Here is a 16,059-nt window from a genome sequence, read left to right on the forward strand (position 1 = left end):
ACGACTTTGAACTCCTCCTTCAACTTTCAAGGCCGGAGAGAGGGCAGTGTTATTGTTGCACGAAATAAACAGCGTTATCTACAAAGTGAAATGAAAAGTGAAAGTTGTTTGGTGGACAAAGTGTTACCTTTGTGGGAATTTCCACCCCCAGAGAGCCCTTGGGATATGAGTAATAGACTCCGACTCACACAAAACACATCACATACGAGAAATCAAAACAGTACCATTGAAGGCAGAGCGCTGTCCTGTTGTAACCTCACACAGAACAATGAATAGCAAAGCTGCACACCAACGATATATAACATTATATACTTGCAACAACCGGTGCTCCTGGTTAAGGGAAATGTGCCTGCAGATCCTGAGCTAGTGTAAAGAATTGATGATCCGGGGCACAATGCGGATTTTCAAAAAAGATTTAATTGATCAAAATAGCACCAAATACGACATTTCGTCCTTCTCAGAGGCCAGTCACTTGAAAAGGTCCTCTGAGAAGGACGAAACGTCGTATTTGGTGCTATTTTGATCAATTAAATCTTTTTTTGAAAATCTGCATTGTGCCCCGGATCATCAATTCAGTAACCTCACACAGGTCAGGTGATTTGGGGAGGGACATGAAAAACAATTAAAATGAAAGATGATCGACCCGTTGCTTTGCAGTGTTTAAACCAGGGGTGGCCAACTCCCGTCCTGAAGGGCTACCAACAGGTCAGGTTTCCAGGATAGCCCAGCGACTGAGCCACGGATTGAGCCACTTGTGCTGAAGCTGGGATATGCTGAAAACCTGACCTGTTGGTGGCTCTTAAGGACTGGAGTTGGCCACTCCTGGTTTAGACCCTGCCTTAAGTAGATCACTAAAGTCAGTTGCAGGGTCCCACACTGGATCCGGCTAATAATTGGAATAGTAGCGTCGGATCGGGCGCATTATCCCGCCACGTACCTTAGTGATTCTCCCCATTGGACTTTAGGTGACGAGCCTATTGATTCACAGAACCGCCACTTGGTCTGCAGCCTGTATATCCCATTTTAAAGGCCAGTAACAAATGGAAATGCTTTTTTTAATTCTCTGCCTGTGCACTTTGTGGCTCCGGTTGGTGGCAGGAAAGCGCAGAAGCACGTGAGCTAGAACTTCCTCTCTGCTGATGTTGAGAAATAGCTTTTGCTTCGAGCTGCCTCTGCACTGACCCTGGAACAGAGAAGTGAACGTATACATCGTGTACTTGTGGGTTTGTGGCTGGGAGTTTTTTGAGCAACATCAGCACTGTGCTCCAAACCCTTGGTTACAACAATAATAATAGTCTTATTCATATCAGCAATCGTATGAAGCACTATGGACATTCAAATACACAAATCCTTCCACTCTGGATGTCATTGGCACAAGGTACCAATACTGCATGCATACCACTGAGCTTTCCCATTGGCTGCCCTACACTTTTGTATGAAATACATACAGATATGCTGACCTCCAACGCCCTTGAATACTAGTTAATGGAGATCTCCAAACGTGTCCTTGGTAGAAGGAGTTGTACCTAAGTGTGTGTGGTTTAGTACAGATAAACAATGCAGGAGTTGGCTGTATGGGTAGTGAGCATGTGCTCAGTTGTGGAGATTCTTTCCAACAAAGGGGGAGCAGGGGACACCACCAATGGAAAAAGGAGACACAGAAAGAACGCAAATGGAGGGATATTCCAAAGTAAAAACTGTGCATATCACTATCAGTGGCAAAGATGTTGTCCTGTGGTTTGGTGATCTCGAAAAAGAGGAAACAAAATAATGGTGCAGAGAGAATATAAAAATAGTGGTCAACTTTATATAAAAAAATAAAAGCAGCCCTCCAGCTTACAAGAAGGTCATTTTTTGAGGCATTTAAACAGATACAATGGGTATTCCCGATGTTAAAGTGAGTCGCGATCACAACGCTTAGGCCGTGATTATACCAGAAATAGCTGGCGATGCCGCTTGGCGGAACGCCGCGCACCTTCAAAACAATCAAATCTAATGAAAGCGCACATACTAGTAGCAACATAAGCGCCGCGATGAACTGTAAAGCTTCTGTCTCGTGAAGTTTTGAGATTTTGTTTTTCACAGGCGACGGCCGCGTCATGTGATTCGCACAGCCAATCACAGTGCATCTTAAACAAAATAACTGGTCATGTCTCCTCTGCAGTAGTGCTACAAATCACTTTTGCATGTGCACTTGTCGCCCGACGATTTCACCGCATCGCTCTGCAGTTTCTGGTATAATTGAGGCTTTATGCAACGTTGAGGTCTGCTCGAGTTCGGACGTCTGCTGGTGTCACTTCCGGTTACTCTTTCCTGGAAACACAGACTGCCCTTCTCCGGATCCTCTCTCGGCTCACACCATCCGGGACTCAACGCGTTTCGTGACGTTTGTAGCCTCGTCAGGAGTATTTGCTATTCATATAATTGATTATGTATACACTTGCACTTGTTTCTATGTGGGAGCGCCACCCTAGGAGTTTTTTTGGGGGGGGTTAACTTAGTGTGGAGAGTCCGTGAGTAATGTGTGCGGTGGTGGATAATTCCAGAGTTCTAATACTGATACTGCAGAAGCGAAGTCTCATTGCAGGTTGTGATATCGTTTAGTAGACCAAAAAAACAAAAAGAACTTGCACTCACCATTAGCATTTTCTTTAAACAATTCTTATTTATTATGCATTGCTGCTCAGACCCACTGCCTCCACCAATAAGCTTTCAGACAATACAGGAACAACAATGGTTTGGATCGGCACAATATATTGCAAAGTATATAACCATGGGAAAAAAACACTTACAGTCTCAGTGTAGCTGACTTTTATTTTGGAGACATTTAAAAAATAAAATAAGCGGGTGGGGGGCTGGAGAGGTTAGACCTAATCTAGACATCTATTGCTCTCTGGCACAAAAATGGCAAAGTTTCAGGGTCAAATACCCTTTCATCAGGAAATTCCAAGCCAGTGGCATTGACCCTGAAACGTTGGCATTTTGTGCCAGAAAGAAATATATAGATGTCTAGATTAGGTCTAACCCCCTAACCCTCCCCCCTTTATTTTGTTGGAAAAACGTCTCCAAAATACAGATTCTGCACTAAAAGTCAGTTGAATCCAGCTACACTGAGACTGTAAGTGTTTTTTTTCTCCAATTTTTAGATACTTTGCAATATATACAGCCGCCACCAGTCTAAGTTCTTTCAAAACTAAAGCTGTCTCACTTGTTAATCTGGTCTGTAACTGTTACATACGCCTATAATATATATTGTCTCTTACTGTGCATGCTATGTCTTGTATATAATATATAACCCTGCTCACTTAATGTAACTATGTATTTGTAACCATGTATCTGTCATCATAACTCTGTGCCCAGGACATACGCTAAACCGAGAGGTAACTCTCACTGTATTACTTCCTGGTAAAACATTTTTATAAATATATATATTTGAGTGCCGATCCAAACTATTGTTGTTCCTGTATTATTTAGCAAACCAACACGCGAGTCCCTCACCGAACTCCATAAAACACGGACTAAAGTACAACACAGGAACTTCTGGGAAGAGCCATCGTGCTTGCTGGTCCGTTAGAAAACATGTTGCAAGAAACCTAAAAAAAGAGTGAAACTCACTTTGTGCGGAGTGTGAAACACTGGGAAATACAATCAATGTTCAATGACAGATCCCAAACAGGAGTCAACATTACCAGGATGTAACTCCTGCGTGATACATACAATGATAACGGTTTTGTGGAGGCTTTTCAGTCATGTTTGTGGGTACGTGCGTCGCTTGGTCACCCTTGACACGCCGGGCCCCTCTTGTGATAAGTGAAAGTGGGATGGTTTACAGTTGTTTGGTTTTATAGAGGATATGTTTAGGGTTTATGGCCTCATGTGATGCCAGGTGTTATTTTACAAATGTCAGACAATGTGGAGTCAGGAAGCAGAGGGGATTTCCAGCTATTCATCACACTACAACACTCACATATCTGCACGCACACACAGATCATTATTTACCATGCGAGCAGATACAATACTTAATAATAACTTTATTTCATATCGCGCTTTTCTCCCAATGGGACTCACAGCGCGTCACAATTACCGCATAGTGTGCGGCGAACTAGGACATTTGGTCAAGGCTGTTTCACCGCGTCCAAATGGCCGCCAGTGCTTTGCCGCGACTCACCCCACTGCCAGAAGCTACTGCAACTAAGGCAAGTGCCTTACCCTAAAAACCCCTTACCCTAACCGCAAAAAGCCTTAAAGAGGCAGTCCCCGGCGTTTTTTTGTGTTTTTTTTCTTCTTCATTTTTTTAAAATACAGGATGGAAGCAGGGGGGTCTCCAGAGCTGTACCCTGTTAATTTCAGCTCCGGGGACCCCCTGCTTCCAGAGATACTTACCTCCTTAGGGGGTGCCGGTATCTCTCTCCAGCTTTCTGCTCCTTCGTCACACAGGCCAATAGGAAGCCGCACCCGATGACATCACGGTTTCCTATTGGCCTGCAAGGCCCGGGGGCTTTGAAATGCAGACATACAGTGAACCCTGGAGTGGCTACTAGCACCTCCTATGGAGGTAAGTACTTCCGCAAGCAGGGGGCCCCCAGAGCTGAAATTAATGGGTTTCAACCCCAGGGTCCCCATACTTCAATTCTGTATTGAAAAAAAAGTCTGGGATTGCCTAACCGCTAAAATCCCTTACATTAAGGTTGCCAGATGTCCCGTATATACAGGACTGTCCCTTATTTCGTTGAATTGTCCCGGAAAGGTCTGTCGGGACGCAGAACTGTCCCATATTTTAGCGCCTTGATGTGAAATGCCTGGCCTTAAAATGACTGTAATGTAATCAGTCCTAGAAACGTAACAGGTTTCTGTGTGAGTGTAATAGTTACTTTTTCCGGTAGATGTCGCCTTACAAAATTATGACAATAATAAAGTTATAATAATAAAAAAAAAATGCCTCGTGGTGGTTTATCTAAACAGCTCAGTAGCTGAAGGTTGAACGACCATTTTGTTTGTGCCACATTCCCAACCCCCGTGGTAGAACATTGTGCACCATCCGTGGCACTTGTGATAATTGTACCACTGCTGTACACTGTGTAAACAGATTACCAAAAAAGGGGCAGTTGAAGCAGTAACGGACAGGAGTACCAGGTATAAGAGTATTCTTTGTGAAAAAGGAACCCCTGCCACAAATAACTTACAATGTAAGTACCTCGTGGGGAACACACGCATACAGCGGTAGTGAGTACAGAAAGCCATTGCCTGGCAAAGAAGCCTTTCTGAATGTGTCAGTGGCTGATAAGACCCAAAGACTACAAGCGTATAGGGCTCCCTGTTAATATGGATAACAAGCACAGAGTGTCATTACCCAGAATCCCTGGCTGCAGTGGAAGCATTGTACGCTAAGAGATAATGGGGAAGGGCAGGGTTGAAGACCTGTTTGAGGCGAGCGACTGTGCGCACAAGTGATATTTGTATCTGCTGTACTAGACGGTGGAGGATTTTTGTCACTTTTTTTTTAACTCACCCCAACTTATCTTGTTACATTGATAACACATTCACATAACAGTAAATAACAACCCAATTGCAACATAGGAAGCAGCATATCCAGCAGAGATTAAAGTGTTGCTGTTTGCACACACCAATTTCCCAGTACAACGTTTCTTTATGGTGCAGAATCCCCAAATATCCCCCTTCTGGGTCATTGGAACAAATTAGCAGCTGATACCTGTTGCATGATACCTGGCAGAGCAGCGCTGCTGGGTGAATGTATGGCACACTACCTTTTGCACAGATGTAGAGACAAGAACAAGGTACTGGTCCCCTGCTGCTGCTGCTGAATACTGGGTGTTGAATGTGGTCACGTGCGGGCGTGAGCCTCAGGAAGCAGGACGGAGCAGGAACAGGGAGTGAGTGGCTGTTTACCGCACGCAGGGCAGGCCTGAACTGGCTGCCAGAAAGATGTTTTTCCTCTGCGCTCGACATTTCGCAACCCAGGATGTACAGTATAAATCCAGAGGGGAGAACAACAAATCCCACTTCCACTTAGCCGAAGCTCGGCGTATTTGATTTGTTCGTGACAAGCTGTTCTTTTCATCAGAATAACATTCCTGTTTGTGCCCTTATCTATTGTATTTATGAACCACTGGTTAATCATTTTCCAGGGGGCTCTTAAATATGAAGTTGCATTTTAATTGCCCTTCATATTTCTCCTAAATACAATATAACAAGGGGATGTCACAATGGTTAGTGCGATCAGGAGCAAAAAGGGGATACAAGTTTACGTACTGTTACAGAATAACAACACAGCTTCCCAAACAGCTGTTAAAGCTGCAGACCAAACAATATCCTACATGTGTGTGTATTTTAATATATCAGTTCTGTACTATATATATATAAAAAAAGGGAGTGAGTGGCTGTTTACCGCACGCAGGGCAGGCCTGAACTGGCTGCCAGAAAGATGTTTTTCCTCTGCGCTTGACATTTCGCAACCCAGGATGTACAGTATAACTCCAGAGAGGAGAACAACAAATCCCACTTCCACTTAGCCGAAGCTCGGCGTATTTGATTTGTTCGTGACAAGCCGTTCTTTTCATCAGAATAACATTCCTGTTTGTGCCCTTATCTATTGTATTTATGAACCACTGGTTAATCGTTTTCCAGGGGGCTCTTAAATATGAAGTTGCATTTTAATTGCCCTTCATATTTCTCCTAAATACAATATAACAAGGGGATGTCACAATGGTTAGTGCGATCAGGAGCAAAAAGGGGATACAAGTTTACGTACTGTTACAGAATAACAACACAGCTTCCCAAACAGCTGTTAAAGCTGCAGACCAAACAATATCCTACATGTGTGTGTATTTTAATATATCAGTTCTGTACTATATATATATATAAAAAAAAAAAAATGCTACAAATATTTTCTCAAAACAACTCGGAATGACACTTTTAATGTATTATAATGTAACAAGCATTTTTTGTTTCTGTAGCAACCATTTACAAAATCACATCCCTTTCCTCTCCTGAAACAGGCACCGGCACCCCCCTTTCTGAGCCCTGCCCTCTCTCTAGCAGTGCACCAATTGTATCTAGTGACTGCCTGGTCACATGATCTTCCCCATAGAACTTTGCATCTTGGGTCCTCTTCTGCTGCAGTGACCGACATTTAGTAAACCCCCGAGCCGAATCTTCACCGATCGATCCCTGGAGAACGGATTGATCAGCAACTTAGCTAATTACCTATCATTGTGTGGATTGTGTTGATGCGCATATTAGGGGGATTTAAAAAAAAGCAGTTTGGACGGCTGCTTTAAGAAGAGGCAGTGGCACCGAAATGGGTCTGTCACCCCTATGAGGGCTGCAGTACCTCATGAATGGGGTTTCGGTCGGCTATTGAGCTTCCACCAGCCGCAAGGGGGGGAGAGAGGGGGAGTCGCAATACCTGGCCAGGTAGGAAAAGGGTGGGGCTTCGCGTTTAAATACCCCGCTCCCAGACCAAAAGCCACACATTCTTTCGTTGGAGTGTTATTTGGGGTCGGAGAACCCAAAGACGTCAACATTCTGATATGTACACGTTTTACTCCATTGAAGTCCGTCTACTTTTAAATCAAGACACTTTTAAATCTTTGTGGCATCGTTAGTAACTCGATTTCAACATCCGCCGCCCCGTGGCACTTGCCTCTGTCGGCTGCCTCCTCTCTGCCGCCCTCTTGCTTCTTTGTAATCTCGGCCTCAGATGGCGCTGCGGATGTTACCATGGAACCGCCACACCATGACGTTGCCATGGCAACGAGACGCCGTGTGACATAACGTTGGGGACGTCCGCGGCGTTCTTTGACGCTGGGATTCCAAAGGAGCAGGAGGGCGGCAGAAAGGAGGCGGCCACATAGGCAAAGTGCCTTCCCATAAGCTCTGTGAGGCCCGAGCGAGAGTGCGGCAAAATTATTTGGGGGGCGGAAATTTTTGCCGCCTCAAACTTTTGCCGCCTTAGGCTGCGGTCCCAGTCATTACTGTGACATGCGCGCCCGGAAGGGGGGGGCGGCGCGTGCACAGCGCTAACCGCCATCTGTGATTTCCAGGGAGATTGCGACGGGAGGGGGCGTGGTGAGTATTTTGCGGGGGCATGGCCATGACCTCACGCAGCTGGTTCGCCCTCATTGGCTGAACCGCCGGCGGGGGCGTGGCCACGCCTCCGTCGCAAGTTCCACATACAATTTTTTTGTATGTGAGAAAACTTGCAGTACAGCGCGGCTGCTAAATGCGCGCCGACGCTTGTACTTGACCCGGATAGATTGGGAGGCGTGCGCTGTAGAACGCGCTGAGACCGCAGCCTTAGGCCCGGACCTAACAGGCCTAGTGGGAAATCTGACACTGGCTGCGTCCCTAACAATGAACCATATTGAATTGAAGCTCATGAGAGCGCTGATGTTAAAAGAAGGAAGCGTGACCCCGCGTTTGAAGTGACCTTCGAAAAACGAGCGGTGATCTTTCCGCATTGAAGAAGTTGTAAATATATTTAACCCTTCGAGGGGGCCACAGCACCAGAGTGCTACAGCACTCGGCGATCGTAGCGTGCGCATGATCCGCGACATCGCTGATGACGCAAACAGGAGAGGGGGAGTTTCCTCTTCCGTTCCTCGCATTGGTCACGGCGGGTTCAGAGCGAACGAGGTGTCCCCATCGCCAAACCAGCGAAAAGCCCATAACTGAGTTGCTATGTCATGTGGTACTCAAGGAGTTAAGCTTTGGGGGCGAAGCTCACTTTAGAAAGTTGTATATCATATTTATGGTGCAAAAATAAAAAAATAATGTAATAAAATGAATCCATTGTACTTTCTAAAGAACTTATAACCATACACTTTTAAGTAAAGTAGTAGGGGTACTTTGAGGTTTTTAAATGCTCTTTACCGCTTAGTACCTGCAACTACTGCGGTGACCACTTTCCAGTGAGTGAGACTCGGCGTTGTTTCTTAAGTACAATAGTGCCGATCGGGGTGCTGTAACACGGAAACTACCATCGACCTGTAGTTTTTGCGGGATGGGCACGATGTATGTATGTATGTATGTATATAGCGCCCACAGCTGTTCTTAGCGCTTTACAAGGGACAGTACAGGGAATTATAGTGTAATAAGTGCAACAAATAAGATCAGACAGTAGGAGAGGAAATCCCTGCCCCGGAGAGCTTACAATCTAAGTGGTATGATGGGATGGGTATGATGCGCCAAAAATGCATACCCCGATTCAGTAAGGGCTGAATACTTGGCGAAAGCAAAAAAACGGCAAGTTTGTTGGCGGTTTTTTCCGCCATTGGCGCGGCGAAAAGGCACTTTGCGCCGCAACTAGCCATGTTTTGAAACCCGCTCAATTCTAATAGTGGCGAGTAGCTTTGCACCACTCTAGAATTGAGATTTTCACGGCAATCCGTCTCGCCCCAAAAAGTTGGCAAGTTGCTGGGGAGAGGCTGCGGATGAGCGGCGGAACGGCACTTTTTCCTGCCTGGGATTGATGCCGGAGGTCTCCGGAGCTTATACCCATTAATACCAGCACCGGAGCCCCCCGGCATGCATCCGAGGCAGGACAAATGCATCTAAAGCCCACTTCATTACCTTAGAGGCTAACGGCTAAGGCAATGAAGGGGTTAACCAGCCGTGCCATGTTTATTGTGGGTAGCGGGGGTGGGTGAAGGGAGTATTTGGCCCTTGGTGGTTGTTTAGGTCTTGCGGGGGGTGGGGGGGTTGTGGGTGGACTTAACCCCTTCATGACCTTAGCGGTTAATACTGCTACGGTCATGAAGGGGTTAAGCCCTCCCGCTACCCACCCGCAAGCCCTAAACAACCACGTTGGGGCTAATACCCACTTCGGCCACCCCCGCTACCCACAATAAAAAAAATACACACACAACAGCCCCACACTAAATAAATAAATAAATAAATATATATATATATATATATATATATATATATATATTACACCAACAACCCCTATACCCCCCTAACATACAGTACATATGATACTATGGGCCGGCGGGGGCCCTCGGGTGTTACCCGCGGGCCTGCAGTACCAATTCTGTGCCCCCCCCAAATTAATTTAAAAACACATACATACTTATAAAGAAATAAACCTCCCCCCTAACACATACAGTATAGTAATGGGCACAATTACTATTATCCACAAATGGATAATAGTGCATTTGCCCATTTAAAATACATAAAGAACAATAAATACATGAAATACATATTGCACTCACCCTTGTCCGGCTGCCACGATGAAGGCCATCCTCATCTTCATCCTGCCCATGCCCCCTCCGATGCTGCAAAACATTAACAAGAATAAAAACAGCCAATGTAATGTCCCCTAACCCCTTAATCACCATAACGGTTATTAACCGCTACAGTCATTAAGGGGTTAACCCACCCTCACCCACCACTCGGGAGGCCAAAATACCCTCCCCCACTGCCCCCCCACCCCGTGAGGCCTAACCACCCTCACCCAATACCCAGCCGGGCGGTCTACCCACATACCCTTGGGGCCAATACCCCCTTCCCCCACCACCAGTACCCACAATAAAAACAATACACAGCCCCACAATAAACATCATTATATTTATTAAATACATAACCCACCCCCTGCCTCCCCCCCCCCATAAATACATGATTTATTTTTTTACATACAGGGTTAATACCCCAGCCCCACGCGAGTCCCCGGCGGGCCTGGCGGGTCACCTCACAGACCTACAGTAGCCCAGCACCATGTTTCAAACAGGGTCTGGAGGCCTACGGGTGGTCCCCGCCAGGCGCCGTGGTCCACCAGGTGGTCTCCGCGGGCCACAATGGGGTCCCCACGAGTAGGCCCGCAGCTGTCTGGGGGGCCCCGGGTCAGACCCACAGGTGTCTGGAGGCCCTCAGGTGGTCCCTACGGGTCTACGATGCCCCCACAGATGTGGGGCCACCGGTTCTTCCCCGCAGGTGTCCCCCGTGGACCCGGCAGCCATTTACCCGTGAGAAGCCCGAGGAGACCGCAGGTGGTCTCCATAGGTCCCCCGCAGACCTGAGGAAACAACCCTGTATGTAAAAAAAATAAACATGTCCTATACATTAAATACATCAATCCCCCCTCCCCCCCCCAACACATACACTACAATAATATGCAAAATAACTATTATCCAGATAGGGATAATAGATTATTTGCCCATTATTAAACACATTAACTAGCATAATAAAATGAATAACGTTCTACTGACCTCATCAATAAGAAGACCCCTCGCCAGCAAAATCCGTGTCCTCCGTTGCCAACAAAATACATAGCCAATACATTGCAATTACATTCTGATATCAATTAACCCCTTAATCACCTTATCGGATAATAACCGCAAAGGTAATTAAGGGGTTAAGCCACCCTGGCCCGAAACCCACCCTTCACCCATTCATTTGCCAAAAACATGGCGAATTCAAACCCCTGGCGAATGCAATTTTCCGCCGCTTACTGCATGACCCCCTTGGTGTTTATAAGGCACACGCCTTCTATAAGTATTACCACCATGAGAGAAGATGTCCTGGGAATTTGGCGTGCAGTTACACTAGGAAACCTTTGCATTGTGAGGGACATTCTAGTTCTCTGATGTAATGCTTCATACCATGCTGGAGTCTTGCGTAGTCCACCAGCACAGGTCTGTTTGTGTTGTGTATGCCGGATTGGGAAAGAGAAACATCTTGTTTAAATGAGTCTTTTATTAGTAGTAAAAACACATGAATCAATGTTAGCAATAACAGATCTGTTGTGCTGTTTGCAGGTACAGTAGTGTTCGGGGCTTAAGAAGGCTCTTCAACATGTCTTAATGTACGAACTAACATTGACTTAGGTAGGGACGGAATGTTACTGAAATCAGTCATATTGGCGGGTTTCCAGACTTTTTCACATTTTAACCCTTTCAGTGCCACATGATGTACACAGCGCTCTAGGGACCCTATGGTCGAAAGGGTACGTCATGCTATAAATGCTCGTTTTGTAGGGGGGAGACCGCGATGGAGCAGTGAACATAATTGGGAACGAAGTCGAGCTCCCTCCACGTCATGGGGGACCTGCCGGCGCCCGCATGATCAATACCCCGAGTGATCACACGGTCGCCATCCGGAAGCCGTGTGCCACTGGTCCTCTGGCACTCAAGGGGTTAGTGAGACTCGCAAGAAACCAGTGAGAGCTGGCAGGTTTTTCATCATTTTATTGCAATTCTAATATATATAAATTGCCAAGCTCCTCACCCCTACCACCCGCAGCACTTATCTGAGATCTGACTCCAAAAGACTGTTCATGGTCCCAAGGTTCAGCAAAGTATACGGCCGCTCCTCCTTCTCTTACCGTGCTCCCCAAAACTGGAACAGTCTCCCGGAGACTCATAGCCGCCACCAGTCTAAGTTTTTTCAAAACTAAAGCTGTCTCACGTGTTAATCTGGTCTGTAACTGTTACATACGCCTAGAATATATATTCTCTTACTGTGCATGCTATGTCTTGTATATAATGTATAACCCTGCTCACTTAATGTAACTATGTATTTGTAACCATGTATCTGTCATCATAACTCTGTGCCCAGGACATACTTGGAAACGAGCGGTAACTCTCAATGTATTACTTCCCGGTAACACATTTTATAAATACATAAATAAGTAGAACTGCACCCTGATTCAGGGGCCCTTCCTCCGTATGGATAATGTTATAATAATAATAATAATGGCGATAATCTTTTCCTACATAATACTGTCACTGTAAGCCCTGCTAGAAATCGGCAGATAACGGCCCACAATGTCTGCCTCAGAGTGCTAACAATTAGCCGTGGTGCACGGAGTTTAAAAAACATTCTCAAGCTGGCACTTGGCCTACAACAGAAATGTCCCATTTAATAAATTAGTTTCCCAAACCTCTCCTTGATCTGTTATGTTACAAGCCTTGGAGCTGAGTTTGACACAACGCAGGTGTGTCAAACTCAGTCCTGAAGGGCCACCAACAGGCCAGGTTTTCAGGATATCCCTGCTTCAGCACAGGTGGCTCAAGCACTGGCTCAAAGACTGAGCCACTGATTGAGCCATCTGTGCCGAAGCAGCGATATTCATAAAACCTGGCCTGTTGGTGGCCCCTGAGGGCTGAGTTTGACACCCTTACTACAAGGTCTAATAATGCAAAGAGGGCCACAGAAAAGCCACACTCAAGTAGACAGGTATAGGGTAACTTTGTGAATCCAACATATGAGGGTTATCTCAGCCGGCCCTGGTTTCTGCAGCTGTTGTTAGATTCCTGGTAATGTGCTATGTTGGGAGTTCTGTCTGAGGCTGACCCTGGAAATCTGTGCCCAGTGGTATAGCCGGATGCCTTATGCAGCGGTGACACCTGATTGTTGAGTTGATCAGTCTGGCCATATGCTTCTAAGGCTGAGTCCATAGTGACTTTAGCCGTGCAGAGGCGCGCTGAGGCTGAGGGAAAGCGGGTGCTTTCTCTGGCTTTAGTTCGCGCGCCGTTCCGGGGTCGTGTCAGGGCGCCTCAGCGGATAAGCACTGACCATGGACTCAGCCTAACCCGACTGTAAATACCAACTATAGGTCATAATCAGAACCCTCACAAGTACAAAGCTTATGCAGGTAGCAGGGGGGAGGTGCCCTGTTTACCAAGCGGCTGAAAATCAGATGCACTGAGGCGGAGATAAAGGGGAAGCTTAGAGATTGTGTCACTGGGACATACGTGATGTGCAATGCTGATTACTGACAGAGGAGCGCAGTGGCAGGAGTAGATTGAATCGAGTTTGCCCCGGCGTGCCGGTGCTGGCGGCTCCCCGGCTGCCCTCGGATAGGGTGGCGAGATGTCCAGCATTAAACCGGACTGTCGTGTATTTGGACACTGTGTCCAGTAAAACATTAGAGGTAATACAGGACATGTGTGTGTATACCGGTATTACCTCTCTTGACAGTGACCTGACCGGATTGGGGGGGGGGCGCGGGATTTCCTAGAGCAGGGAGAGAGCGGGGCTGTTGCTAAGGGGGCTGGACAGCTTCCTCCATCCTGATTGGCTGCTGCTGGGTAATGCAGCTAATCAAGAGGAGGTGTGAGGAGCCTGGGGGTGGGGCAAAGAAGAGGAGGAAACAGCATAGAGCAGAGAGCGGTGTGTGTGTGTGACTCGAGTGCGTCGCACCTTTCACCATTGTGTCCAGTATTTTTGGATAAGCCATCTGGCATACCCTACCCATGCAGCATCCCGGCGGTCACTGTCTGCCACTGCCTGCAATGCTCTCCCTCCTTCTATCGAGCGCCAAGATCCAAATTATGCCTGACTGTACGAGGCAGCTGCAGTGTCCCCGGGCAGGCGCAGGTGCAGTGTCCCCGGGCAGGCGCAGGTGCAGTGTCCCCGGGCAGGCGCAGGTGCAGTGTCCCCGGGCAGGCGCAGGTGCAGTGTCCCCGGGCAGGCGCAGGTGCAGTGTCCCCGGGCAGGCGCAGCTGCAGTGTCCCCGGGCAGGCGCAGGTGCAGTGTCCCCGGGCAGGCGCAGGTGCAGTGTCCCCGGGCAGGCGCAGGTGCAGTGTCCCCGGGCAGGCGCAGGTGCAGTGTCCCCGGGCAGGCGCAGGTGCAGTGTCCCCGGGCAGGCGCAGGTGCAGTGTCCCCGGGCAGGCGCAGGTGCAGTGTCCCCGGGCAGGCGCAGGTGCAGTGTCCCCGGGCAGGCGCAGGTGCAGTGTCCCCGGGCAGGCGCAGGACCGCTCCGCACCCCAAAGTAAGATTGGTGTGTGTGTGTGTTGAAGGGGGAGGGGGATGTCTTACTTTCTCCAGAGCTGCATCTCCTCCTGCAGCATCGCATTGTCATGGTGACACGTCGTGACAGTGACACATTGCCATGACAACGTGACGCCACAACGCTGCAGGGGGAGAGCCCCTATTAAAGGAATCGCCCCGGGCCGGTATGTACCTGCAATCTGCCCCAGCTCCGTGGTAAAGCCTTTGAAACGGGTGAGCCTGGTTCAAATCCCAGCTGACCTTGGTCAAGTCCCTTTATCTCCCGGTGTCCCAGGTACCGAAATTAGATTGTAAGCTCTGTAGGTCAGGGACTCCTCGTACAGCGTTGCGTATAAAAAACCTAATATTATTATGACTCAGCCACTCATGAACACAGAAGCACTGAGGCTTTAACTCCTTCCATGCCAGAGGGGCCAGCAAAACGCTGCAAATAAGCAACTCTGTCGGATCTGCCTTAATCCCCCTGCCAGTTATACCCATCTGCGTGCTGCCCCCCATCCCCCCCGGCGTTGTCATGGCGTCGTCAGCATTTAATGTAAATGTTGTGGAGAAGAACGCGGGGCCTCAGTAAGCACCGCCCCCCCCTAAAAAAATGTCAGGGGGTGCGCCCCCCAGTTTGCACTCCCCTACCTTAATCCATCATGGTATCAGAACCCTACCAGCAGGACAGGGGGGTCACAGTAAGATGGCACTTGCTCCCCCGGTGAAGCACAGTGGGTGCCGTGACATTCCTGGCCTGGCGCAATGTGCTGCATGCAGAGCATTTTCCTCAGCTCCCCCATCCAATCTGAACTTGTTTATCCCATTCAAAAAACCTCAAATACCAGGGCACACACACACGTGATGCCCATTTACACTGGCAGCCTGGGCTGAGTTTAGTATGTAGGTGAAAGGTGCCTCCGTTCACATGCTCCACACCTTGTACACATGCTAGTTTTACCTCTGCTGATGCCTGAAGGGCATGGGCACGGCTGTGGGGGTTTTTCACTTTGGGCTTCTTATAATGCGCCCATTCCTTTCAATGGAAGTTAATGCGTGCTTTAGCACCCTTTGGACCATAAGGGTCGCATCAGGGGTGCTCAACTCCAGTCCTCAAGAACCCCCCCCCCCCCAACTGGTCAGGGTTTTGGGATATCCCAGCTCAGCACAGGTGGCTCAATCAGTCCCTGCTTCAGCACAGGTGGCTCAATCAGCTGAAGCTGGGATATCCTGAAAACCGGACCTGGAGTGGAGCATCACTGGGTTATGGGACTTCCATAGAGATGGCTTGGACGTACCTCTGTCGAACACGAGTGACAACAGTGGGAC

Source organism: Ascaphus truei, chromosome 7 (genome assembly GCF_040206685.1).
Source record: "Ascaphus truei isolate aAscTru1 chromosome 7, aAscTru1.hap1, whole genome shotgun sequence".
Taxonomy (NCBI): Eukaryota; Metazoa; Chordata; class Amphibia; order Anura; family Ascaphidae; genus Ascaphus; species Ascaphus truei.